This window comes from Phyllobates terribilis, unplaced genomic scaffold (assembly GCF_046119375.1).
Source record: "Phyllobates terribilis strain yellow unplaced genomic scaffold, ASM4611937v1 Scaffold_40__1_contigs__length_11209783, whole genome shotgun sequence".
Taxonomy (NCBI): Eukaryota; Metazoa; Chordata; class Amphibia; order Anura; family Dendrobatidae; genus Phyllobates; species Phyllobates terribilis.
This window is the reverse complement of record NW_027362800.1, coordinates 6,149,268-6,174,550: the sequence shown is the minus strand read 5'-3', so window position 1 is coordinate 6,174,550 and position 25,283 is coordinate 6,149,268. Positions and strand designations below refer to the sequence as shown.

Below are 25,283 nucleotides of genomic sequence, written 5' to 3'. Positions count from 1 at the left end.
GGTTGACAGCATGTCTTCTTAACGGGAGTCCAGGTGGCCATCTCCACAAATGGACTTTTCAGAATCCTTGGGTGGCACCGTAGTCGGAAACCAATTCTGGTTATCGCTTCTCGGCCTTTTGGCTAAGATCAAGTGTAGTATCTGTTCTTATCAGTTTAATATCTGATACGTCCCCTATCTGGGGACCATATATTAAATGGATTTTTAGAACAGGGAGATGGAAAAAGAGCTTGCTCTGTCCACTCCACGCATTGACCTGGTATTGCAGTATCTCCAGGACCGGTGCACCCCTTCTTTAATGCAGTTTCTAAAATCAGAAAGAATTGAATTCAATGCTTTTTGTTCATTTTGCTTGTTTGTCGGATTTTGGGATGGACTCTTTGGCTTTGCTTTTCTTCTCCTCATTGGATTTTTCATGTTAAAAGTTGCAGAAGCCAGATGACAAGCTCATTTTGGTTCAACTTCAGCAACTGTGCATTGCATTGCCATGTAATGTAATGTAATGCAATGCTATCTATCTAGCTCTCCCTCTATACTTCCTTTTGGATAAACAGACATATTAGGCAAGCATTTTGGAGCTTTCACCTAAATAACTACAGGTGGTGAGATAAGCTGCACAATATAATTGACCTTTCAGTATATTGTTGCACACACACCATCTATTTAGCAAATGCCCTTGTTATCAACAGCAGCCTTTTAAACTCACCTGAGCTAACAGGTATGTGAGCTGGTTACTCTGCTGCGCTTAAAATTTCTTTTTTGGTTTGCTACAATGCCTTTTCTGAAACGTTGTCTCCCTCTGCTGGAACACTGACTTCTTTCATTTAATGCCTGCAGACTATAAAAGAGAAACCAACCCAAAAAGTTTGGTTGATTAGTCTGTGGCATTCTTTTAAACTGTTGCTTATGGCGGTCTCTGTGAGCTTCTCAGTGACATTCAGTCATCCAGGTATCCCGCCTGCAGTAGACGGAATGTGGCAATGGAACGCTGGCTGCGCGTGTCATAATAGGCTCTGAGCCTTTATATACCTGCGCACAGCAGCAGCCACCTTCAGTCTGCTGCTGGACAGCCAGCAGCAGCAGCAGCAGGAGAGGTAATTAATCAGCAACCCTCCTGCTAAGGGTAGACAGCTGCTCGTTCCACCCCCCCCCCGCCTTAATTGGTTCTCCTCCCTTCCAACGGTGTTGAGGCGGGTGGGAACAGCTGGGGGTTGAGGGTACTGTGCTAAAAGAGGTGGAGTTATGCAGATCTAAAACGCGTGGATTGCAGCAGCAGCAAGCCGAAAAGTGCAGGCATGTGAGGGATCTAGAGGTTGACAGCATGTCTTCTTAACGGGAGTCCAGGTGGCCATCTCCACAAATGGACTTTTCAGAATCCTTGGGTGGCACCGTAGTCGGAAACCAATTCTGGTTATCGCTTCTCGGCCTTTTGGCTAAGATCAAGTGTAGTATCTGTTCTTATCAGTTTAATATCTGATACGTCCCCTATCTGGGGACCATATATTAAATGGATTTTTAGAACAGGGAGATGGAAAAAGAGCTTGCTCTGTCCACTCCACGCATTGACCTGGTATTGCAGTATCTCCAGGACCGGTGCACCCCTTCTTTAATGCAGTTTCTAAAATCAGAAAGAATTGAATTCAATGCTTTTTGTTCATTTTGCTTGTTTGTCGGATTTTGGGATGGACTCTTTGGCTTTGCTCTTCTTCTCCTCATTGGATTTTTCATGTTTAAAGTTGCAGAAGCCAGATGACAAGCTCATTTTGATTCACCTTCAGCAACTGTGCATTGCATTGCCATGTAATGTAATGTAATGCAATGCTATCTATCTAGCTCTCCCTCTATACTTCCTTTTGGATAAACAGACATATTAGGCAAGCATTTTGGAGCTTTCACCTAAATAACTACAGGTGGTGAGATAAGCTACACAATATAATTGACCTTTCAGTATATTGTTGCACACACACCATCTATTTAACAAATGCCCTTGTTATCAACAGCAGCCTTTTAAACTCACCTGAGCTAACAGGTATGTGAGCTGCTTACTCTGCTGCGCTTAAAATTTCTTTTTTGGTTTGCTACAATGCCTTTTCTGAAACGTTGTCTCCCTCTGCTGGAACACTGACTTCTTTAATTTAATGCCTGCAGACTATAAAAGAGAAACCAACCCAAAAAGTTTGGTTGATTAGTCTGTGGCATTCTTTTAAACTGTTGCTTATGGCGGTCTCTGTGAGCTTCTCAGTGACATTCAGCCATCCAGGTATCCCGCCTGCAGTAGACGGAATGTGGCAATGGAACGCTGGCTGCGCGTGTCATAATAGGCTCTGAGCCTTTATATACCTGCGCACAGCAGCAGCCACCTTCAGTCTGCTGCTGGACAGCCAGCAGCAGCAGCAGCAGGAGAGGTAATTAATCAGCAACCCTCCTGCTAAGGGTAGACAGCTGCTCGTTCCACCCCCCCCCGCCTTAATTGGTTCTCCTCCCTTCCAACGGTGTTGAGGCGGGTGGGAACAGCCGGGGGTTGAGGGTACTGTGCTAAAAGAGGTGGAGTTATGCAGATCTAAAACGCGTGGATTGCAGCAGCAGCAAGCCGAAAAGTGCAGGCATGTGAGGGATCTAGAGGTTGACAGCATGTCTTCTTAACGGGAGTCCAGGTGGCCATCTCCACAAATGGACTTTTCAGAATCCTTGGGTGGCACCGTAGTCGGAAACCAATTCTGGTTATCGCTTCTCGGCCTTTTGGCTAAGATCAAGTGTAGTATCTGTTCTTATCAGTTTAATATCTGATACGTCCCCTATCTGGGGACCATATATTAAATGGATTTTTAGAACAGGGAGATGGAAAAAGAGCTTGCTCTGTCCACTCCACGCATTGACCTGGTATTGCAGTATCTCCAGGACCGGTGCACCCCTTCTTTAATGCAGTTTCTAAAATCAGAAAGAATTGAATTCAATGCTTTTTGTTCATTTTGCTTGTTTGTCGGATTTTGGGATGGACTCTTTGGCTTTGCTTTTCTTCTCCTCATTGGATTTTTCATGTTAAAAGTTGCAGAAGCCAGATGACAAGCTCATTTTGGTTCAACTTCAGCAACTGTGCATTGCATTGCCATGTAATGTAATGTAATGCAATGCTATCTATCTAGCTCTCCCTCTATACTTCCTTTTGGATAAACAGACATATTAGGCAAGCATTTTGGAGCTTTCACCTAAATAACTACAGGTGGTGAGATAAGCTGCACAATATAATTGACCTTTCAGTATATTGTTGCACACACACCATCTATTTAGCAAATGCCCTTGTTATCAACAGCAGCCTTTTAAACTCACCTGAGCTAACAGGTATGTGAGCTGGTTACTCTGCTGCGCTTAAAATTTCTTTTTTGGTTTGCTACAATGCCTTTTCTGAAACGTTGTCTCCCTCTGCTGGAACACTGACTTCTTTCATTTAATGCCTGCAGACTATAAAAGAGAAACCAACCCAAAAAGTTTGGTTGATTAGTCTGTGGCATTCTTTTAAACTGCTGCTTATGGCGGTCTCTGTGAGCTTCTCAGTGACATTCAGCCATCCAGGTATCCCGCCTGCAGTAGACGGAATGTGGCAATGGAACGCTGGCTGCGCGTGTCATAATAGGCTCTGAGCCTTTATATACCTGCGCACAGCAGCAGCCACCTTCAGTCTGCTGCTGGACAGCCAGCAGCAGCAGCAGCAGGAGAGGTAATTAATCAGCAACCCTCCTGCTAAGGGTAGACAGCTGCTCGTTCCACCCCCCCCCCCCCCCCGCCTTAATTGGTTCTCCTCCCTTCCAACGGTGTTGAGGCGGGTGGGAACAGCCGGGGGTTGAGGGTACTGTGCTAAAAGAGGTGGAGTTATGCAGATCTAAAACGTGTGGATTGCAGCAGCAGCAAGCCGAAAAGTGCAGGCATGTGAGGGATCTAGAGGTTGACAGCATGTCTTCTTAACGGGAGTCCAGGTGGCCATCTCCACAAATGGACTTTTCAGAATCCTTGGGTGGCACCGTAGTCGGAAACCAATTCTGGTTATCGCTTCTCGGCCTTTTGGCTAAGATCAAGTGTAGTATCTGTTCTTATCAGTTTAATATCTGATACGTCCCCTATCTGGGGACCATATATTAAATGGATTTTTAGAACAGGGAGATGGAAAAAGAGCTTGCTCTGTCCACTCCACGCATTGACCTGGTATTGCAGTATCTCCAGGACCGGTGCACCCCTTCTTTAATGCAGTTTCTAAAATCAGAAAGAATTGAATTCAATGCTTTTTGTTCATTTTGCTTGTTTGTCGGATTTTGGGATGGACTCTTTGGCTTTGCTTTTCTTCTCCTCATTGGATTTTTCATGTTAAAAGTTGCAGAAGCCAGATGACAAGCTCATTTTGGTTCAACTTCAGCAGCTGTGCATTGCATTGCCATGTAATGTAATGTAATGCAATGCTATCTATCTAGCTCTCCCTCTATACTTCCTTTTGGATAAACAGACATATTAGGCAAGCATTTTGGAGCTTTCACCTAAATAACTACAGGTGGTGAGATAAGCTGCACAATATAATTGACCTTTCAGTATATTGTTGCACACACACCATCTATTTAGCAAATGCCCTTGTTATCAACAGCAGCCTTTTAAACTCACCTGAGCTAACAGGTATGTGAGCTGGTTACTCTGCTGCGCTTAAAATTTCTTTTTTGGTTTGCTACAATGCCTTTTCTGAAACGTTGTCTCCCTCTGCTGGAACACTGACTTCTTTCATTTAATGCCTGCAGACTATAAAAGAGAAACCAACCCAAAAAGTTTGGTTGATTAGTCTGTGGCATTCTTTTAAACTGTTGCTTATGGCGGTCTCTGTGAGCTTCTCAGTGACATTCAGCCATCCAGGTATCCCGCCTGCAGTAGACGGAATGTGGCAATGGAACGCTGGCTGCGCGTGTCATAATAGGCTCTGAGCCTTTATATACCTGCGCACAGCAGCAGCCACCTTCAGTCTGCTGCTGGACAGCCAGCAGCAGCAGCAGCAGGAGAGGTAATTAATCAGCAACCCTCCTGCTAAGGGTAGACAGCTGCTCGTTCCACCCCCCCCCCCCCCGCCTTAATTGGTTCTCCTCCCTTCCAACGGTGTTGAGGCGGGTGGGAACAGCCGGGGGTTGAGGGTACTGTGCTAAAAGAGGTGGAGTTATGCAGATCTAAAACGCGTGGATTGCAGCAGCAGCAAGCCGAAAAGTGCAGGCATGTGAGGGATCTAGAGGTTGACAGCATGTCTTCTTAACGGGAGTCCAGGTGGCCATCTCCACAAATGGACTTTTCAGAATCCTTGGGTGGCACCGTAGTCGGAAACCAATTCTGGTTATCGCTTCTCGGCCTTTTGGCTAAGATCAAGTGTAGTATCTGTTCTTATCAGTTTAATATCTGATACGTCCCCTATCTGGGGACCATATATTAAATGGATTTTTAGAACAGGGAGATGGAAAAAGAGCTTGCTCTGTCCACTCCACGCATTGACCTGGTATTGCAGTATCTCCAGGACCGGTGCACCCCTTCTTTAACCGGTTCCCGACCGCCCACTATAGATAAACGTCGGCGCTTGCCGGGCTCTGTGCAGCGCCGACGTTTAAAAACGGTGGGCGGTCTCGCAGTGCTCAGGACCCCCAGGGTCCTGCAAGCGCTGCGATTCCGGTGCAGAGCGTTAGCTCTGACAGGGAACATCATCGGGACCTGATTAGATCAGGTCCCAGTGATGTTAACCCTTAGCTGTCTTCTATATGCTGTGATCTATAGTGATCGCGGCATATAGGAGACAGCAGGAGGAGAGGGGGTCGTCAACTTACCTCTCCGAAGACCTCCGAGTCCTTCCAGGACCTGGGGTTGCTATGGCAGCTGGAGGTCACATGACCGCCTCCAGCTCTGCCATATATGGTGTCCTGTCTGGCTCAGCTGCAGCTGTAGCCAGACAGGAGACTCTGACTGAAACAGTCAGGGAAGATCTCATGTAATGTAATATATGTCTATTACATTACATGAGATCAGAGATCAGAAAAATAAAAATTAATGTCCCATACAGGGACTAAGAAAAAATGTGAAAAAAAGTAAAAAAAAAGTTTTTAAACTATTAATAAAAAAAATCACAAAATAAATAAATAAAATATTAAACCAATAAATCCGTATATTTTTACAAAACCAAAAAAAGTACACATATTTGGTATCGCCGCGTCCGAAACAACCCGAGCTATAAAACTGTCACACTAATTAACTCCTTCTGTGCACACCGTAATAAAAATAAATAAAAAACGGAGCAAAAAAATATGCTTTTTCATCATATTGCCAAACAAAAAGTGGAAAAAAATGCGATCAAAAAACAAAATAGAAATAAAAATGGTACCACTGAAAACGTCATCTTGTTACGCAAAAAAAAAGCCGCCATACAGCTCCATCAGCCGAAAAATAAAAAAGTTATAGCGCTCAGAATAAAGCAATGCAAAAAAAATATTTTTTTCTATAAAATAGTTTTATTGTGTAAAAGCGCCAAAACATAAAAAAAATACAGTAAGTGTAGTATCGCTGTAAACGTACTGACCCGAAGAATAACGCTGCCTGATCACTTTTACCACACGCAGAACGGCATAAAAAAAAAACTCAAAAAACAATTCCTGAATTGTTTGTTTTTGTTAATTTTACCTCCCAAAAAACGGAATAGAAAGCGATCAAAAAATGTCACGTCCCCAAAAATGGTACCAATAAAAATGTCAACTCGTCCCGCAAAAAACAAGCCGTCACATGACTCTGTCGGCCGAAATATGGAAAAATTATAGCTCTCAAAATATGGTGATGCAAAAACTAGATTTTGCAAAAAAAGCGTCTTTTAGTGTGTGACAGCTGTCAGTCATAAAAACCCGATATAAATCTGGTATCTCTGTAATCACACCGACCCGAAGAATAAAGTAATCTAATCAGTTATATCACACTAGGAACGGCGTAAAAAATAAATAAAACCAATTCTTCACCTGCTACTGATTTGTTTATTATGTCCCCAAAGATCCCAGTAAGGCTCTGCCCACATTTATCCTGCGGTCTGCGCTGAGCACTTACACCAGAGTTTCCGTGTAAATCTCTGAAATACATGATTCAGCCGGAACCCATGACGGAAGATTCCCTGTAATGAGACAGATATAGGCCACTGTGGACGCCGTCTAGCCTGGGATCCCACGGTGTCATTTGTTTTAGGCGTGCATAAAAGTGCGGTTGGCCACAGTTTTGTGCACTTCTGAAAAAAAGGACACCGCTACACAGAGGCCAGACGGTGTCCAGAGTAACTCTGCTGCCTCATTACAGTGAATGGATCCTGCAGGGGTTTCATCTGAATTACATCACTTGGAAATTTAGATGGAAACCCCGATGTAAGTGCTCAGCCTAGAGCGCCGGATAAATGTTACGTAAAATGTTCCCAATAAAAGCTTCAACTCAGTCCTCAAAAAAAGCTAGTCCCCACTCAGGTCCGTCATCTGTTAAAAATATAAGGGACTTCCAAGTTACTGGTAGCAGAAAGGCTCTGGAAAAGCAAAATGACCCTTGCCCCCCAAAAGAAATTCAGAAAATTTTGTGCTCCCAAATCCAAATGCCTATTCTACAATAATTTGTTCTCCAATTGTCAAATAGCACTCCGTCCCCCCCAGATCTCACCATATGGCTAAGCGGTACGATACAGCCACATATGGGATATTGACACTTTTAGAAGAAATTGTGTGACACATTTCGGCACCATTTTTACCCATTGCCCTGTGTGAAAATGTAAAATCTGAGGGTAAAACATTTTTTTGTGGTAAAAATATAATTATGATTTTTTCACTGCCCAATGGTATAAATTTAAAAATTAAAAAATACTCACTACTTCCCTAGATGAATTCCTTGAGAGGTGTAGTTTACAAAATGGGGTCATTTGTGGAGGTTTCTGCTGTTTTGGCATGTCAGCGACTCTTCAAATGTGACATGGTGTCTGCTGCCTATCCCAGCCAACATAGCGCTCCTTTCTCTTCCGAACCCTGCCGTACACCAAAGCAGTGGTTTTCCCCCACATATGGGGTATCGGCGTACTCAGGAGAAATTGTACAACAAATTTCATGGTGCAATTTCTCCGGTTATCCTTATGATAATGCAAAATTAGGGGATGAAAAACATTTTTTATGGGAAAAATGTGAATTTTATTTTCACGGCTCAATATTATAAACTTCTGTGAAGCAGCTGGGGGTGCAAGGTGCTCACCACACATCTAGATAAGTTCCCTAAGGGGTCTAGTTTCCAAAATGGTGGCACTTGTGGGGGGTTTCCGCTGTTTAGACACATTAGGGGCTCCACAAATGTGACATGGCGTCCGCTAATTATTCAAACAAATTTTACATTCAAAAAGTCAAATGGCGCTCCTTCCCTTTCAAACCCTGCCGTGCGCCCAAACAGTGGTTTTCCCTCACATATGGGGTATCGGCGTGTTCAGGAGAAATTGCACAACAAACTTCATGGTGCAATTTATCCTGTTACCCTTATGATAATACAAAATTAGAGAATGAAAAAGATTTTTTGTGGGAAAAATGTGAAAATTTTATTTTCACGGCTCAATATTATAAACTTCTGTGAAGCAGCTGGGGGTGCGAGGTGCTCACCACACATCTAGATAAGTTCCCTAAGGGGTCTAGTTTCCAAAATGGTGGCACTTGTGGGGGGTTTCCACTGTTTAGTCACATTAGGGGCTCCCCAAATGCGACATGGCGTCTGCTAATTATTCAAACAAATTTTACATTCAAAAAGTCAAATGGCGCTCCTTCCCTTTCAAACCCTGCCATGCGCCCAAACAGTAATTTGCCTCCACATATGGGGTATCAGCGTGTTCAGGAGAAATTGCACAACAAATTTCATGGTGCAATTTATCCTATTACCCTTATGATAATGCAAAATTAAGGGATGAAAAACGGTTTTGTGGGAAAAATGTGAAAATTTTATTTTTACAGCTCAATATTATAAACTTCTGTGAAGCACCTTGGGGTTCAAGGTGCTCACCACACATCTAGATAAGTTCCCTAAGGGGTCTAGTTTCCAAAATGGTGTCACTTGTGGGGGGTTTCCACTGTTTAGGCACATCAGGAGCTCTCCAAACGCAACATGGCGTCTGCTAATTATTCAGACAAATTTTACATTCAAAAAGTCTAATGGCGCTCCTTCCCTTCCGAACCCTGCAGTGCGCCCAAACAGTGGTTTTCCCTCACATATCGGGTATCAGCACGCTCAAGAGAAATTGCACAAAAAAATTTGGGGTCCATTTTTTCCTGTTACCCCTGTGAAAATAAAAAAAAATTGGGTCTAAAGTAACATTTTTGTGAAAAAAGTTAAATGTTAATTTTTTTTTTCCACATTCCAAAAATTCCTGTGAAGCACCTGAAGGGTTAATAAAGTTCTTGAATGTGGTTTTGAGCACCTTGAGGGGTGCAGTTTTTAGAATGGTGTCACTTTTGGGTATTTTCTGTCATAAAGACCCCTCAAAGTGACTTCAAATATGATGTGGTCCCTAAAAAAATGTTTTTGTAAATTTTGTTGGAAAAATGAGAAAGCGCTGGTCAACTTTTAACCCTTATAGCTCCCTAACAAAAAAAAATTTTGGTTCCAAAATTGTGCTGATGTAAAGTAGACATGTGGGAAATGTTATTTTTTAACTTTTTTGTGTGACATATCTCTCTGATTTAAGGGCATGAAAATTCAAAGTTTGAAAATTGCAAAATTTTCTAAATTTTCGCCAAATTTCCGATTTTTTCACAAATAAACGCAAGTTATATGGAAGAAATTTTACCACTATCATGAAGTACAATATGTCATGAAAAAACAGTCTCAGAATCAGGGGAATACGTTGAAGCGTTCCAGAGTAATTACTTCATAAAGTGACAGTGGTCAGAATTGAAAAAATTGGCCCGGTCACGAAGGCAAAAACAGGCTCTGGCGCGAAGTGGTTAATGCAGTTTCTAAAATCAGAAAGAATTGAATTCAATGCTTTTTGTTCATTTTGCTTGTTTGTCGGATTTTGGGATGGACTCTTTGGCTTTGCTTTTCTTCTCCTCATTGGATTTTTCATGTTAAAAGTTGCAGAAGCCAGATGACAAGCTCATTTTGGTTCAACTTCAGCAACTGTGCATTGCATTGCCATGTAATGTAATGTAATGCAATGCTATCTATCTAGCTCTCCCTCTATACTTCCTTTTGGATAAACAGACATATTAGGCAAGCATTTTGGAGCTTTCACCTAAATAACTACAGGTGGTGAGATAAGCTGCACAATATAATTGACCTTTCAGTATATTGTTGCACACACACCATCTATTTAGCAAATGCCCTTGTTATCAACAGCAGCCTTTTAAACTCACCTGAGCTAACAGGTATGTGAGCTGGTTACTCTGCTGCGCTTAAAATTTCTTTTTTGGTTTGCTACAATGCCTTTTCTGAAACGTTGTCTCCCTCTGCTGGAACACTGACTTCTTTCATTTAATGCCTGCAGACTATAAAAGAGAAACCAACCCAAAAAGTTTGGTTGATTAGTCTGTGGCATTCTTTTAAACTGTTGCTTATGGCGGTCTCTGTGAGCTTCTCAGTGACATTCAGCCATCCAGGTATCCCGCCTGCAGTAGACGGAATGTGGCAATGGAACGCTGGCTGCGCGTGTCATAATAGGCTCTGAGCCTTTATATACCTGCGCACAGCAGCAGCCACCTTCAGTCTGCTGCTGGACAGCCAGCAGCAGCAGCAGCAGGAGAGGTAATTAATCAGCAACCCTCCTGCTAAGGGTAGACAGCTGCTCGTTCCACCCCCCCCCCCCCCGCCTTAATTGGTTCTCCTCCCTTCCAACGGTGTTGAGGCGGGTGGGAACAGCCGGGGGTTGAGGGTACTGTGCTAAAAGAGGTGGAGTTATGCAGATCTAAAACGCGTGGATTGCAGCAGCAGCAAGCCGAAAAGTGCAGGCATGTGAGGGATCTAGAGGTTGACAGCATGTCTTCTTAACGGGAGTCCAAGTGGCCATCTCCACAAATGGACTTTTCAGAATCCTTGGGTTGCACCGTAGTCGGAAACCAATTCTGGTTATCGCTTCTCGGCCTTTTGGCTAAGATCAAGTGTAGTATCTGTTCTTATCAGTTTAATATCTGATACGTCCCCTATCTGGGGACCATATATTAAATGGATTTTTAGAACAGGGAGATGGAAAAAGAGCTTGCTCTGTCCACTCCACGCATTGACCTGGTATTGCAGTATCTCCAGGACCGGTGCACCCCTTCTTTAATGCAGTTTCTAAAATCAGAAAGAATTGAATTCAATGCTTTTTGTTCATTTTGCTTGTTTGTCGGATTTTGGGATGGACTCTTTGGCTTTGCTTTTCTTCTCCTCATTGGATTTTTCATGTTAAAAGTTGCAGAAGCCAGATGACAAGCTCATTTTGGTTCAACTTCAGCAACTGTGCATTGCATTGCCATGTAATGTAATGTAATGCAATGCTATCTATCTAGCTCTCCCTCTATACTTCCTTTTGGATAAACAGACATATTAGGCAAGCATTTTGGAGCTTTCACCTAAATAACTACAGGTGGTGAGATAAGCTGCACAATATAATTGACCTTTCAGTATATTGTTGCACACACACCATCTATTTAGCAAATGCCCTTGTTATCAACAGCAGCCTTTTAAACTCACCTGAGCTAACAGGTATGTGAGCTGGTTACTCTGCTGCGCTTAAAATTTCTTTTTTGGTTTGCTACAATGCCTTTTCTGAAACGTTGTCTCCCTCTGCTGGAACACTGACTTCTTTCATTTAATGCCTGCAGACTATAAAAGAGAAACCAACCCAAAAAGTTTGGTTGATTAGTCTGTGGCATTCTTTTAAACTGTTGCTTATGGCGGTCTCTGTGAGCTTCTCAGTGACATTCAGCCATCCAGGTATCCCGCCTGCAGTAGACGGAATGTGGCAATGGAACGCTGGCTGCGCGTGTCATAATAGGCTCTGAGCCTTTATATACCTGCGCACAGCAGCAGCCACCTTCAGTCTGCTGCTGGACAGCCAGCAGCAGCAGCAGCAGGAGAGGTAATTAATCAGCAACCCTCCTGCTAAGGGTAGACAGCTGCTCGTTCCACCCCCCCCCCGCCTTAATTGGTTCTCCTCCCTTCCAACGGTGTTGAGGCGGGTGGGAACAGCCGGGGTTGAGGGTACTGTGCTAAAAGAGGTGGAGTTATGCAGATCTAAAACGCGTGGATTGCAGCAGCAGCAAGCCGAAAAGTGCAGGCATGTGAGGGATCTAGAGGTTGACAGCATGTCTTCTTAACGGGAGTCCAGGTGGCCATCTCCACAAATGGACTTTTCAGAATCCTTGGGTGGCACCGTAGTCGGAAACCAATTCTGGTTATCGCTTCTCGGCCTTTTGGCTAAGATCAAGTGTAGTATCTGTTCTTATCAGTTTAATATCTGATACGTCCCCTATCTGGGGACCATATATTAAATGGATTTTTAGAACAGGGAGATGGAAAAAGAGCTTGCTCTGTCCACTCCACGCATTGACCTGGTATTGCAGTATCTCCAGGACCGGTGCACCCCTTCTTTAATGCAGTTTCTAAAATCAGAAAGAATTGAATTCAATGCTTTTTGTTCATTTTGCTTGTTTGTCGGATTTTGGGATGGACTCTTTGGCTTTGCTTTTCTTCTCCTCATTGGATTTTTCATGTTAAAAGTTGCAGAAGCCAGATGACAAGCTCATTTTGGTTCAACTTCAGCAACTGTGCATTGCATTGCCATGTAATGTAATGTAATGCAATGCTATCTATCTAGCTCTCCCTCTATACTTCCTTTTGGATAAACAGACATATTAGGCAAGCATTTTGGAGCTTTCACCTAAATAACTACAGGTGGTGAGATAAGCTGCACAATATAATTGACCTTTCAGTATATTGTTGCACACACACCATCTATTTAGCAAATGCCCTTGTTATCAACAGCAGCCTTTTAAACTCACCTGAGCTAACAGGTATGTGAGCTGGTTACTCTGCTGCGCTTAAAATTTCTTTTTTGGTTTGCTACAATGCCTTTTCTGAAACGTTGTCTCCCTCTGCTGGAACACTGACTTCTTTCATTTAATGCCTGCAGACTATAAAAGAGAAACCAACCCAAAAAGTTTGGTTGATTAGTCTGTGGCATTCTTTTAAACTGTTGCTTATGGCGGTCTCTGTGAGCTTCTCAGTGACATTCAGCCATCCAGGTATCCCGCCTGCAGTAGACGGAATGTGGCAATGGAACGCTGGCTGCGCGTGTCATAATAGGCTCTGAGCCTTTATATACCTGCGCACAGCAGCAGCCACCTTCAGTCTGCTGCTGGACAGCCAGCAGCAGCAGCAGCAGGAGAGGTAATTAATCAGCAACCCTCCTGCTAAGGGTAGACAGCTGCTCGTTCCACCCCCCCCCGCCTTAATTGGTTCTCCTCCCTTCCAACGGTGTTGAGGCGGGTGGGAACAGCCGGGGGTTGAGGGTACTGTGCTAAAAGAGGTGGAGTTATGCAGATCTAAAACGCGTGGATTGCAGCAGCAGCAAGCCGAAAAGTGCAGGCATGTGAGGGATCTAGAGGTTGACAGCATGTCTTCTTAACGGGAGTCCAGGTGGCCATCTCCACAAATGGACTTTTCAGAATCCTTGGGTGGCACCGTAGTCGGAAACCAATTCTGGTTATCGCTTCTCGGCCTTTTGGCTAAGATCAAGTGTAGTATCTTTTGAAAAGGCAGTTTTGTCCTTGGGCTGCCCTAGTAAGTTGATGCATATTACACACTGGTTTGGTGCACTTGTTAGTACGCCAGGTGGCTCTTAGAGTTATCTGATGGAAAACATGGCCCTCCAGGATCGAAGTCACTAGGCTGGGTAAGTGTGAGGGCTTTGGAGCAATGTGCCCCAGGAGTAGGCGCCCTGGTGGGAGTCCAAGCTTACTGGGACTGGGAACCCCAGAAAGACTTGGCTTCGTAGCACGCCGCACCTTTGCCAATCATACTTTCTGAGCAACCCCCCCTATTCCTGGCCTCCGGGCTAGGAAGGGGAATTTTTATAAACCCGGTCGGAGGTCCGGTCAGCTTTGGGCTGAGAAACCAACACAGGCTCCAGCTCCACTAGGGTGGCAGCCTAGATGGAAGCTGGGAGCACGAAAACAGCTCTTCTCCGGCTTCGGCTAGGGAGAGCATCGGAGATCCCTGACCCTCGCTGTGGCCTTCTGGCTCGGAGGGATGGGGATGGTTTATTGGGGATCCTCTCCTCCGGGAAGGGTCCACATGAATCCTCGCCTCGTGCGCTGTTTTGGTGTGACTTCGGTCACATTTTTCAGTGCCTTGGATGCAGCTTCAATCAAAAAAATCTGTTCTTATCAGTTTAATATCTGATACGTCCCCTATCTGGGGACCATATATTAAATGGATTTTTAGAACAGGGAGATGGAAAAAGAGCTTGCTCTGTCCACTCCACGCATTGACCTGGTATTGCAGTATCTCCAGGACCGGTGCACCCCTTCTTTAATGCAGTTTCTAAAATCAGAAAGAATTGAATTCAATGCTTTTTGTTCATTTTGCTTGTTTGTCGGATTTTGGGATGGACTCTTTGGCTTTGCTTTTCTTCTCCTCATTGGATTTTTCATGTTAAAAGTTGCAGAAGCCAGATGACAAGCTCATTTTGGTTCAACTTCAGCAACTGTGCATTGCATTGCCATGTAATGTAATGTAATGCAATGCTATCTATCTAGCTCTCCCTCTATACTTCCTTTTGGATAAACAGACATATTAGGCAAGCATTTTGGAGCTTTCACCTAAATAACTACAGGTGGTGAGATAAGCTGCACAATATAATTGACCTTTCAGTATATTGTTGCACACACACCATCTATTTAGCAAATGCCCTTGTTATCAACAGCAGCCTTTTAAACTCACCTGAGCTAACAGGTATGTGAGCTGGTTACTCTGCTGCGCTTAAAATTTCTTTTTTGGTTTGCTACAATGCCTTTTCTGAAACGTTGTCTCCCTCTGCTGGAACACTGACTTCTTTCATTTAATGCCTGCAGACTATAAAAGAGAAACCAACCCAAAAAGTTTGGTTGATTAGTCTGTGGCATTCTTTTAAACTGTTGCTTATGGCGGTCTCTGTGAGCTTCTCAGTGACATTCAGCCATCCAGGTATCCCGCCTGCAGTAGACGGAATGTGGCAATGGAACGCTGGCTGCGCGTGTCATAATAGGCTCTGAGCCTTTATATACCTGCGCACAGCAGCAGCCACCTTCAGTCTGCTGCTGGACAGCCAGCAGCAGCAGCAGCAGGAGAGGTAATTAATCAGCAACCCTACTGCTAAGGGTAGACAGCTGCTCGTTCCACCCCCCCCCCGCCTTAATTGGTTCTCCTCCCTTCCAACGGTGTTGAGGCGGGTGGGAACAGCCGGGGGTTGAGGGTACTGTGCTAAAAGAGGTGGAGTTATGCAGATCTAAAACGCGTGGATTGCAGCAGCAGCAAGCCGAAAAGTGCAGGCATGTGAGGGATCTAGAGGTTGACAGCATGTCTTCTTAACGGGAGTCCAGGTGGCCATCTCCACAAATGGACTTTTCAGAATCCTTGGGTGGCACCGTAGTCGGAAACCAATTCTGGTTATCGCTTCTCGGCCTTTTGGCTAAGATCAAGTGTAGTATCTGTTCTTATCAGTTTAATATCTGATACGTCCCCTATCTGGGGACCATATATTAAATGGATTTTTAGAACAGGGAGATGGAAAAAGAGCTTGCTCTGTCCACTCCACGCATTGACCTGGTATTGCAGTATCTCCAGGACCGGTGCACCCCTTCTTTAATGCAGTTTCTAAAATCAGAAAGAATTGAATTCAATGCTTTTTGTTCATTTTGCTTGTTTGTCGGATTTTGGGATGGACTCTTTGGCTTTGCTTTTCTTCTCCTCATTGGATTTTTCATGTTAAAAGTTGCAGAAGCCAGATGACAAGCTCATTTTGGTTCAACTTCAGCAACTGTGCATTGCATTGCCATGTAATGTAATGTAATGCAATGCTATCTATCTAGCTCTCCCTCTATACTTCCTTTTGGATAAACAGACATATTAGGCAAGCATTTTGGAGCTTTCACCTAAATAACTACAGGTGGTGAGATAAGCTGCACAATATAATTGACCTTTCAGTATATTGTTGCACACACACCATCTATTTAGCAAATGCCCTTGTTATCAACAGCAGCCTTTTAAACTCACCTGAGCTAACAGGTATGTGAGCTGGTTACTCTGCTGCGCTTAAAATTTCTTTTTTGGTTTGCTACAATGCCTTTTCTGAAACGTTGTCTCCCTCTGCTGGAACACTGACTTCTTTCATTTAATGCCTGCAGACTATAAAAGAGAAACCAACCCAAAAAGTTTGGTTGATTAGTCTGTGGCATTCTTTTAAACTGTTGCTTATGGCGGTCTCTGTGAGCTTCTCAGTGACATTCAGCCATCCAGGTATCCCGCCTGCAGTAGACGGAATGTGGCAATGGAACGCTGGCTGCGCGTGTCATAATAGGCTCTGAGCCTTTATATACCTGCGCACAGCAGCAGCCACCTTCAGTCTGCTGCTGGACAGCCAGCAGCAGCAGCAGCAGGAGAGGTAATTAATCAGCAACCCTCCTGCTAAGGGTAGACAGCTGCTCGTTCCACCCCCCCCCCACCTTAATTGGTTCTCCTCCCTTCCAACGGTGTTGAGGCGGGTGGGAACAGCCGGGGGTTGAGGGTACTGTGCTAAAAGAGGTGGAGTTATGCAGATCTAAAACGCGTGGATTGCAGCAGCAGCAAGCCGAAAAGTGCAGGCATGTGAGGGATCTAGAGGTTGACAGCATGTCTTCTTAACGGGAGTCCAGGTGGCCATCTCCACAAATGGACTTTTCAGAATCCTTGGGTGGCACCGTAGTCGGAAACCAATTCTGGTTATCGCTTCTCGGCCTTTTGGCTAAGATCAAGTGTAGTATCTGTTCTTATCAGTTTAATATCTGATACGTCCCCTATCTGGGGACCATATATTAAATGGATTTTTAGAACAGGGAGATGGAAAAAGAGCTTGCTCTGTCCACTCCACGCATTGACCTGGTATTGCAGTATCTCCAGGACCGGTGCACCCCTTCTTTAATGCAGTTTCTAAAATCAGAAAGAATTGAATTCAATGCTTTTTGTTCATTTTGCTTGTTTGTCGGATTTTGGGATGGACTCTTTGGCTTTGCTTTTCTTCTCCTCATTGGATTTTTCATGTTAAAAGTTGCAGAAGCCAGATGACAAGCTCATTTTGGTTCAACTTCAGCAACTGTGCATTGCATTGCCATGTAATGTAATGTAATGCAATGCTATCTATCTAGCTCTCCCTCTATACTTCCTTTTGGATAAACAGACATATTAGGCAAGCATTTTGGAGCTTTCACCTAAATAACTACAGGTGGTGAGATAAGCTGCACAATATAATTGACCTTTCAGTATATTGTTGCACACACACCATCTATTTAGCAAATGCCCTTGTTATCAACAGCAGCCTTTTAAACTCACCTGAGCTAACAGGTATGTGAGCTGGTTACTCTGCTGCGCTTAAAATTTCTTTTTTGGTTTGCTACAATGCCTTTTCTGAAACGTTGTCTCCCTCTGCTGGAACACTGACTTCTTTCATTTAATGCCTGCAGACTATAAAAGAGAAACCAACCCAAAAAGTTTGGTTGATTAGTCTGTGGCATTCTTTTAAACTGTTGCTTATGGCGGTCTCTGTGAGCTTCTCAGTGACATTCAGCCATCCAGGTATCCCGCCTGCAGTAGACGGAATGTGGCAATGGAACGCTGGCTGCGCGTGCCATAATAGGCTCTGAGCCTTTATATACCTGCGCACAGCAGCAGCCACCTTCAGTCTGCTGCTGGACAGCCAGCAGCAGCAGCAGCAGGAGAGGTAATTAATCAGCAACCCTCCTGCTAAGGGTAGACAGCTGCTCGTTCCACCCCCCCCCGCCTTAATTGGTTCTCCTCCCTTCCAACGGTGTTGAGGCGGGTGGGAACAGCCGGGGGTTGAGGGTACTGTGCTAAAAGAGGTGGAGTTATGCAGATCTAAAACGCGTGGATTGCAGCAGCAGCAAGCCGAAAAGTGCAGGCATGTGAGGGATCTAGAGGTTGACAGCATGTCTTCTTAACGGGAGTCCAGGTGGCCATCTCCACAAATGGACTTTTCAGAATCCTTGGGTGGCACCGTAGTCGGAAACCAATTCTGGTTATCGCTTCTCGGCCTTTTGGCTAAGATCAAGTGTAATATCTGTTCTTATCAGTTTAATATCTGATACGTCCCCTATCTGGGGACCATATATTAAATGGATTTTTAGAACAGGGAGATGGAAAAAGAGCTTGCTCTGTCCACTCCACGCATTGACCTGGTATTGCAGTATCTCCAGGACCGGTGCACCCCTTCTTTAATGCAGTTTCTAAAATCAGAAAGAATTGAATTCAATGCTTTTTGTTCATTTTGCTTGTTTGTCGGATTTTGGGATGGACTCTTTGGCTTTGCTTTTCTTCTCCTCATTGGATTTTTCATGTTAAAAGTTGCAGAAGCCAGATGACAAGCTCATTTTGGTTCAACTTCAGCAACTGTGCATTGCATTGCCATGTAATGTAATGTAATGCAATGCTATCTATCTAGCTCTCCCTCTATACTTCCTTTTGGATAAACAGACATATTAGGCAAGCATTTTGGAGCTTTCACCTAAATAACTACAGGTGGTGAGATAAGCTGCACAATATAATTGACCTTTCAGTATATTGTTGCACACACACCATCTATTTAGCAAATGCCCTTGTTATCAACAGCAGCCTTTTAAACTCACCTGAGCTAACAGGTATGTGAGCTGGTTACTCTGCTGCGCTTAAAATTTCTTTTTTGGTTTGCTACAATGCCTTTTCTGAAACGTTGTCTCCCTCTGCTGGAACACTGACTTCTTTCATTTAATGCCTGCAGACTATAAAAGAGAAACCAACCCAAAAAGTTTGGTTGATTAGTCTGTGGCATTCTTTTAAACTGTTGCTTATGGCGGTCTCTGTGAGCTTCTCAGTGACATTCAGCCATCCAGGTATCCCGCCTGCAGTAGACGGAATGTGGCAATGGAACGCTGGCTGCGCGTGTCATAATAGGCTCTGAGCCTTTATATACCTGCGCACAGCAGCAGCCACCTTCAGTCTGCTGCTGGACAGCCAGCAGCAGCAGCAGCAGGAGAAGTAATTAATCAGCAACCCTACTGCTAAGGGTAGACAGCTGCTCGTTCCACCCCCCCCCCGCCTTAATTGGTTCTCCTCCCTTCCAACGGTGTTGAGGCGGGTGGGAACAGCCGGGGGTTGAGGGTACTGTGCTAAAAGAGGTGGAGTTATGCAGATCTAAAACGCGTGGATTGCAGCAGCAGCAAGCCGAAAAGTGCAGGCATGTGAGGGATCTAGAGGTTGACAGCATGTCTTCTTAACGGGAGTCCAGGTGGCCATCTCCACAAATGGACTTTTCAGAATCCTTGGGTGGCACCGTAGTCGGAAACCAATTCTGGTTATCGCTTCTCGGCCTTTTGGCTAAGATCAAGTGTAGTATCTGTTCTTATCAGTTTAATATCTGATACGTCCCCTATCTGGGGACCATATATTAAATGGATTTTTAGAACAGGGAGATGGAAAAAGAGCTTGCTCTGTCCACTCCACGCATTGACCTGGTATTGCAGTATCTCCAGGACCGGTGCACCCCTTCTTTAATGCAGTTTCTAAAATCAGAAAGAATTGAATTCAATGCTTTTTGTTCATTTTGCTTGTTTGTCGGATTTTGGGATGGACTCTTTGGCTTTGCTTTTCTTCTCCTCATTGGATTTTTCATGTTAAAAGTTGCAGAAGCCAGATGACAAGCTCATTTTGGTTCAACTTCAGCAACTGTGCATTGCATTGCCATGTAATGTAATGTAATGCAATGCTATCTATCTAGCTCTCCCTCTATACTTCCTTTTGGATAAACAGACATATTAGGCAAGCATTTTGGAGCTTTCACCTAAATAACTACAGGTGGTGAGATAAGCTGCACAATATAATTGACCTTTCAGTATATTGTTGCACACACACCATCTATTTAGCAAATGCCCTTGTTATCAACAGCAGCCTTTTAAACTCACCTGAGCTAACAGGTATGTGAGCTGGTTACTCTGCTGCGCTTAAAATTTCTTTTTTGGTTTGCTACAATGCCTTTTCTGAAACGTTGTCTCCCTCTGCTGGAACACTGACTTCTTTCATTTAATGCCTGCAGACTATAAAAGAGAAACCAACCCAAAAAGTTTGGTTGATTAGTCTGTGGCATTCTTTTAAACTGTTGCTTATGGCGGTCTCTGTGAGCTTCTCAGTGACATTCAGCCATCCAGGTATCCCGCCTGCAGTAGACGGAATGTGGCAATGGAACGCTGGCTGCGCGTGTCATAATAGGCTCTGAGCCTTTATATACCTGCGCACAGCAGCAGCCACCTTCAGTCTGCTGCTGGACAGCCAGCAGCAGCAGCAGCAGGAGAGGTAAATAATCAGCAACCCTCCTGCTAAGGGTAGACAGCTGCTCGTTCCACCCCCCCCCGCCTTAATTGGTTCTCCTCCCTTCCAACGGTGTTGAGGCGGGTGGGAACAGCCGGGGGTTGAGGGTACTGTGCTAAAAGAGGTGGAGTTATGCAGATCTAAAACGCGTGGTTTGCAGCAGCAGCAAGCCGAAAAGTGCAGGCATGTGAGGGATCTAGAGGTTGACAGCATGTCTTCTTAACGGGAGTCCAGGTGGCCATCTCCACAAATGGACTTTTCAGAATCCTTGGGTGGCACCGTAGTCGGAAACCAATTCTGGTTATCGCTTCTCGGCCTTTTGGCTAAGATCAAGTGTAGTATCTGTTCTTATCAGTTTAATATCTGATACGTCCCCTATCTGGGGACCATATATTAAATGGATTTTTAGAACAGGGAGATGGAAAAAGAGCTTGCTCTGTCCACTCCACGCATTGACCTGGTATTGCAGTATCTCCAGGACCGGTGCACCCCTTCTTTAATGCAGTTTCTAAAATCAGAAAGAATTGAATTCAATGCTTTTTGTTCATTTTGCTTGTTTGTCGGATTTTGGGATGGACTCTTTGGCTTTGCTTTTCTTCTCCTCATTGGATTTTTCATGTTAAAAGTTGCAGAAGCCAGATGACAAGCTCATTTTGGTTCAACTTCAGCAACTGTGCATTGCATTGCCATGTAATGTAATGTAATGCAATGCTATCTATCTAGCTCTCCCTCTATACTTCCTTTTGGATAAACAGACATATTAGGCAAGCATTTTGGAGCTTTCACCTAAATAACTACAGGTGGTGAGATAAGCTGCACAATATAATTGACCTTTCAGTATATTGTTGCACACACACCATCTATTTAGCAAATGCCCTTGTTATCAACAGCAGCCTTTTAAACTCACCTGAGCTAACAGGTATGTGAGCTGGTTACTCTGCTGCGCTTAAAATTTCTTTTTTGGTTTGCTACAATGCCTTTTCTGAAACGTTGTCTCCCTCTGCTGGAACACTGACTTCTTTCATTTAATGCCTGCAGACTATAAAAGAGAAACCAACCCAAAAAGTTTGGTTGATTAGTCTGTGGCATTCTTTTAAACTGTTGCTTATGGCGGTCTCTGTGAGCTTCTCAGTGACATTCAGCCATCCAGGTATCCCGCCTGCAGTAGACGGAATGTGGCAATGGAACGCTGGCTGCGCGTGTCATAATAGGCTCTGAGCCTTTATATACCTGCGCACAGCAGCAGCCACCTTCAGTCTGCTGCTGGACAGCCAGCAGCAGCAGCAGCAGGAGAGGTAATTAATCAGCAACCCTCCTGCTAAGGGTAGACAGCTGCTCGTTCCACCCCCCCCCGCCTTAATTGGTTCTCCTCCCTTCCAACGGTGTTGAGGCGGGTGGGAACAGCCGGGGGTTGAGGGTACTGTGCTAAAAGAGGTGGAGTTATGCAGATCTAAAACGCGTGGTTTGCAGCAGCAGCAAGCCGAAAAGTGCAGGCATGTGAGGGATCTAGAGGTTGACAGCATGTCTTCTTAACGGGAGTCCAGGTGGCCATCTCCACAAATGGACTTTTCAGAATCCTTGGGTGGCACCGTAGTCGGAAACCAATTCTGGTTATCGCTTCTCGGCCTTTTGGCTAAGATCAAGTGTAGTATCTGTTCTTATCTGTTTAATATCTGATACGTCCCCTATCTGGGGACCATATATTAAATGGATTTTTAGAACAGGGAGATGGAAAAAGAGCTTGCTCTGTCCACTCCACGCATTGACCTGGTATTGCAGTATCTCCAGGACCGGTGCACCCCTTCTTTAATGCAGTTTCTAAAATCAGAAAGAATTGAATTCAATGCTTTTTGTTCATTTTGCTTGTTTGTCAGATTTTGGGATGGACTCTTTGGCTTTGCTTTTCTTCTCCGCATTGGATTTTTCATGTTAAAAGTTGCAGAAGCCAGATGACAAGCTCATTTTGGTTCAACTTCAGCAACTGTGCATTGCATTGCCATGTAATGTAATGTAATGCAATGCTATCTATCTAGCTCTCCCTCTATACTTCCTTTTGGATAAACAGACATATTAGGCAAGCATTTTGGAGCTTTCACCTAAATAGCTACAGGTGGTGAGATAAGCTGCACAATATAATTGACCTTTCAGTATATTATTGCACACACACCATCTATTTAGCAAATGCCCTTGTTATCAACAGCAGCCTTTTAAACTCACCTGAGCTAACAGGTATGTGAGCTGGTTACTCTGCTGCGCTTAAAATTTCTTTTTTGGTTTGCTACAATGCCTTTTCTGAAACGTTGTCTCCCTCTGCTGGAACACTGACTTCTTTCATTTAATGCCTGCAGACTATAAAAGAGAAACCAACCCAAAAAGTTTGGTTGATTAGTCTGTGGCATTCTTTTAAACTGTTGCTTATGGCGGTCTCTGTGAGCTTCTCAGTGACATTCAGCCATCCAGGTATCCCGCCTGCAGTAGACGGAATGTGGCAATGGAACGCTGGCTGCGCGTGTCATAATAGGCTCTGAGCCTTTATATACCTGCGCACAGCAGCAGCCACCTTCAGTCTGCTGCTGGACAGCCAGCAGCAGCAGCAGCAGGAGAGGTAATTAATCAGCAACCCTCCTGCTAAGGGTAGACAGCTGCTCGTTCCACCCCCCCCCCGCCTTAATTGGTTCTCCTCCCTTCCAACGGTGTTGAGGCGGGTGGGAACAGCCGGGGGTTGAGGGTACTGTGCTAAAAGAGGTGGAGTTATGCAGATCTAAAACGCGTGGATTGCAGCAGCAGCAAGCCGAAAAGTGCAGGCATGTGAGGGATCTAGAGGTTGACAGCATGTCTTCTTAACGGGAGTCCAGGTGGCCATCTCCACAAATGGACTTTTCAGAATCCTTGGGTGGCACCGTAGTCGGAAACCAATTCTGGTTATCGCTTCTCGGCCTTTTGGCTAAGATCAAGTGTAGTATCTGTTCTTATCAGTTTAATATCTGATACGTCCCCTATCTGGGGACCATATATTAAATGGATTTTTAGAACAGGGAGATGGAAAAAGAGCTTGCTCTGTCCACTCCACGCATTGACCTGGTATTGCAGTATCTCCAGGACCGGTGCACCCCTTCTTTAATGCAGTTTCTAAAATCAGAAAGAATTGAATTCAATGCTTTTTGTTCATTTTGCTTGTTTGTCGGATTTTGGGATGGACTCTTTGGCTTTGCTTTTCTTCTCCTCATTGGATTTTTCATGTTAAAAGTTGCAGAAGCCAGATGACAAGCTCATTTTGGTTCAACTTCAGCAACTGTGCATTGCATTGCCATGTAATGTAATGTAATGCAATGCTATCTATCTAGCTCTCCCTCTATACTTCCTTTTGGATAAACAGACATATTAGGCAAGCATTTTGGAGCTTTCACCTAAATAACTACAGGTGGTGAGATAAGCTGCACAATATAATTGACCTTTCAGTATATTGTTGCACACACACCATCTATTTAGCAAATGCCCTTGTTATCAACAGCAGCCTTTTAAACTCACCTGAGCTAACAGGTATGTGAGCTGGTTACTCTGCTGCGCTTAAAATTTCTTTTTTGGTTTGCTACAATGCCTTTTCTGAAACGTTGTCTCCCTCTGCTGGAACACTGACTTCTTTCATTTAATGCCTGCAGACTATAAAAGAGAAACCAACCCAAAAAGTTTGGTTGATTAGTCTGTGGCATTCTTTTAAACTGTTGCTTATGGCGGTCTCTGTGAGCTTCTCAGTGACATTCAGCCATCCAGGTATCCCGCCTGCAGTAGACGGAATGTGGCAATGGAACGCTGGCTGCGCGTGTCATAATAGGCTCTGAGCCTTTATATACCTGCGCACAGCAGCAGCCACCTTCAGTCTGCTGCTGGACAGCCAGCAGCAGCAGCAGCAGGAGAGGTAATTAATCAGCAACCCTCCTGCTAAGGGTAGACAGCTGCTCGTTCCACCCCCCCCCGCCTTAATTGGTTCTCCTCCCTTCCAACGGTGTTGAGGCGGGTGGGAACAGCCGGGGGTTGAGGGTACTGTGCTAAAAGAGGTGGAGTTATGCAGATCTAAAACGCGTGGTTTGCAGCAGCAGCAAGCCGAAAAGTGCAGGCATGTGAGGGATCTAGAGGTTGACAGCATGTCTTCTTAACGGGAGTCCAGGTGGCCATCTCCACAAATGGACTTTTCAGAATCCTTGGGTGGCACCGTAGTCGGAAACCAATTCTGGTTATCGCTTCTCGGCCTTTTGGCTAAGATCAAGTGTAGTATCTGTTCTTATCAGTTTAATATCTGATACGTCCCCTATCTGGGGACCATATATTAAATGGATTTTTAGAACAGGGAGATGGAAAAAGAGCTTGCTCTGTCCACTCCACGCATTGACCTGGTATTGCAGTATCTCCAGGACCGGTGCACCCCTTCTTTAATGCAGTTTCTAAAATCAGAAAGAATTGAATTCAATGCTTTTTGTTCATTTTGCTTGTTTGTCAGATTTTGGGATGGACTCTTTGGCTTTGCTTTTCTTCTCCGCATTGGATTTTTCATGTTAAAAGTTGCAGAAGCCAGATGACAAGCTCATTTTGGTTCAACTTCAGCAACTGTGCATTGCATTGCCATGTAATGTAATGTAATGCAATGCTATCTATCTAGCTCTCCCTCTATA

General features: G+C 44.4%; 16 non-coding genes and 1 pseudogene across 16 annotated transcripts; all 17 read left to right on the top strand.

Annotated features, from left to right (window-relative positions):
* The first annotated feature begins 102 nt into the window (after nt 1-102).
* Nucleotides 103-293, top strand: LOC141188418 (U2 spliceosomal RNA). The gene has a single exon (XR_012262512.1). It is a non-coding gene; the product is annotated as a U2 spliceosomal RNA (small nuclear RNA).
* Nucleotides 294-1,413: 1,120 nt separating this feature from the next.
* LOC141188417 (U2 spliceosomal RNA) lies at nt 1,414-1,604 on the top strand. The gene has a single exon (XR_012262511.1). It is a non-coding gene; the product is annotated as a U2 spliceosomal RNA (small nuclear RNA).
* Nucleotides 1,605-2,723: 1,119 nt separating this feature from the next.
* Nucleotides 2,724-2,914, top strand: LOC141188416 (U2 spliceosomal RNA). Its single transcript, XR_012262510.1, has one exon. It is a non-coding gene; the product is annotated as a U2 spliceosomal RNA (small nuclear RNA).
* Nucleotides 2,915-4,040: 1,126 nt separating this feature from the next.
* On the top strand, nt 4,041-4,231 carry LOC141188415 (U2 spliceosomal RNA). The gene has a single exon (XR_012262509.1). It is a non-coding gene; the product is annotated as a U2 spliceosomal RNA (small nuclear RNA).
* Nucleotides 4,232-5,355: 1,124 nt separating this feature from the next.
* Nucleotides 5,356-5,546, top strand: LOC141188414 (U2 spliceosomal RNA). The gene has a single exon (XR_012262508.1). It is a non-coding gene; the product is annotated as a U2 spliceosomal RNA (small nuclear RNA).
* A 5,568-nt stretch (nt 5,547-11,114) lies between these two features.
* On the top strand, nt 11,115-11,305 carry LOC141188412 (U2 spliceosomal RNA). Its single transcript, XR_012262507.1, has one exon. It is a non-coding gene; the product is annotated as a U2 spliceosomal RNA (small nuclear RNA).
* A 1,119-nt stretch (nt 11,306-12,424) lies between these two features.
* On the top strand, nt 12,425-12,615 carry LOC141188411 (U2 spliceosomal RNA). Its single transcript, XR_012262506.1, has one exon. It is a non-coding gene; the product is annotated as a U2 spliceosomal RNA (small nuclear RNA).
* Nucleotides 12,616-13,734: 1,119 nt separating this feature from the next.
* Nucleotides 13,735-13,850, top strand: LOC141186147 (U2 spliceosomal RNA; annotated as a pseudogene).
* A 524-nt stretch (nt 13,851-14,374) lies between these two features.
* LOC141185666 (U2 spliceosomal RNA) lies at nt 14,375-14,557 on the top strand. The gene has a single exon (XR_012260305.1). It is a non-coding gene; the product is annotated as a U2 spliceosomal RNA (small nuclear RNA).
* Nucleotides 14,558-15,677: 1,120 nt separating this feature from the next.
* LOC141188410 (U2 spliceosomal RNA) lies at nt 15,678-15,868 on the top strand. The gene has a single exon (XR_012262505.1). It is a non-coding gene; the product is annotated as a U2 spliceosomal RNA (small nuclear RNA).
* Nucleotides 15,869-16,988: 1,120 nt separating this feature from the next.
* Nucleotides 16,989-17,179, top strand: LOC141188409 (U2 spliceosomal RNA). Its single transcript, XR_012262504.1, has one exon. It is a non-coding gene; the product is annotated as a U2 spliceosomal RNA (small nuclear RNA).
* A 1,119-nt stretch (nt 17,180-18,298) lies between these two features.
* LOC141184773 (U2 spliceosomal RNA) lies at nt 18,299-18,489 on the top strand. Its single transcript, XR_012259496.1, has one exon. It is a non-coding gene; the product is annotated as a U2 spliceosomal RNA (small nuclear RNA).
* A 1,120-nt stretch (nt 18,490-19,609) lies between these two features.
* Nucleotides 19,610-19,800, top strand: LOC141188408 (U2 spliceosomal RNA). Its single transcript, XR_012262503.1, has one exon. It is a non-coding gene; the product is annotated as a U2 spliceosomal RNA (small nuclear RNA).
* Nucleotides 19,801-20,919: 1,119 nt separating this feature from the next.
* Nucleotides 20,920-21,110, top strand: LOC141188406 (U2 spliceosomal RNA). The gene has a single exon (XR_012262501.1). It is a non-coding gene; the product is annotated as a U2 spliceosomal RNA (small nuclear RNA).
* Nucleotides 21,111-22,229: 1,119 nt separating this feature from the next.
* On the top strand, nt 22,230-22,420 carry LOC141185306 (U2 spliceosomal RNA). Its single transcript, XR_012259981.1, has one exon. It is a non-coding gene; the product is annotated as a U2 spliceosomal RNA (small nuclear RNA).
* Nucleotides 22,421-23,540: 1,120 nt separating this feature from the next.
* Nucleotides 23,541-23,731, top strand: LOC141188405 (U2 spliceosomal RNA). The gene has a single exon (XR_012262500.1). It is a non-coding gene; the product is annotated as a U2 spliceosomal RNA (small nuclear RNA).
* Nucleotides 23,732-24,850: 1,119 nt separating this feature from the next.
* LOC141188404 (U2 spliceosomal RNA) lies at nt 24,851-25,041 on the top strand. Its single transcript, XR_012262499.1, has one exon. It is a non-coding gene; the product is annotated as a U2 spliceosomal RNA (small nuclear RNA).
* Nucleotides 25,042-25,283: the final 242 nt, after the last annotated feature.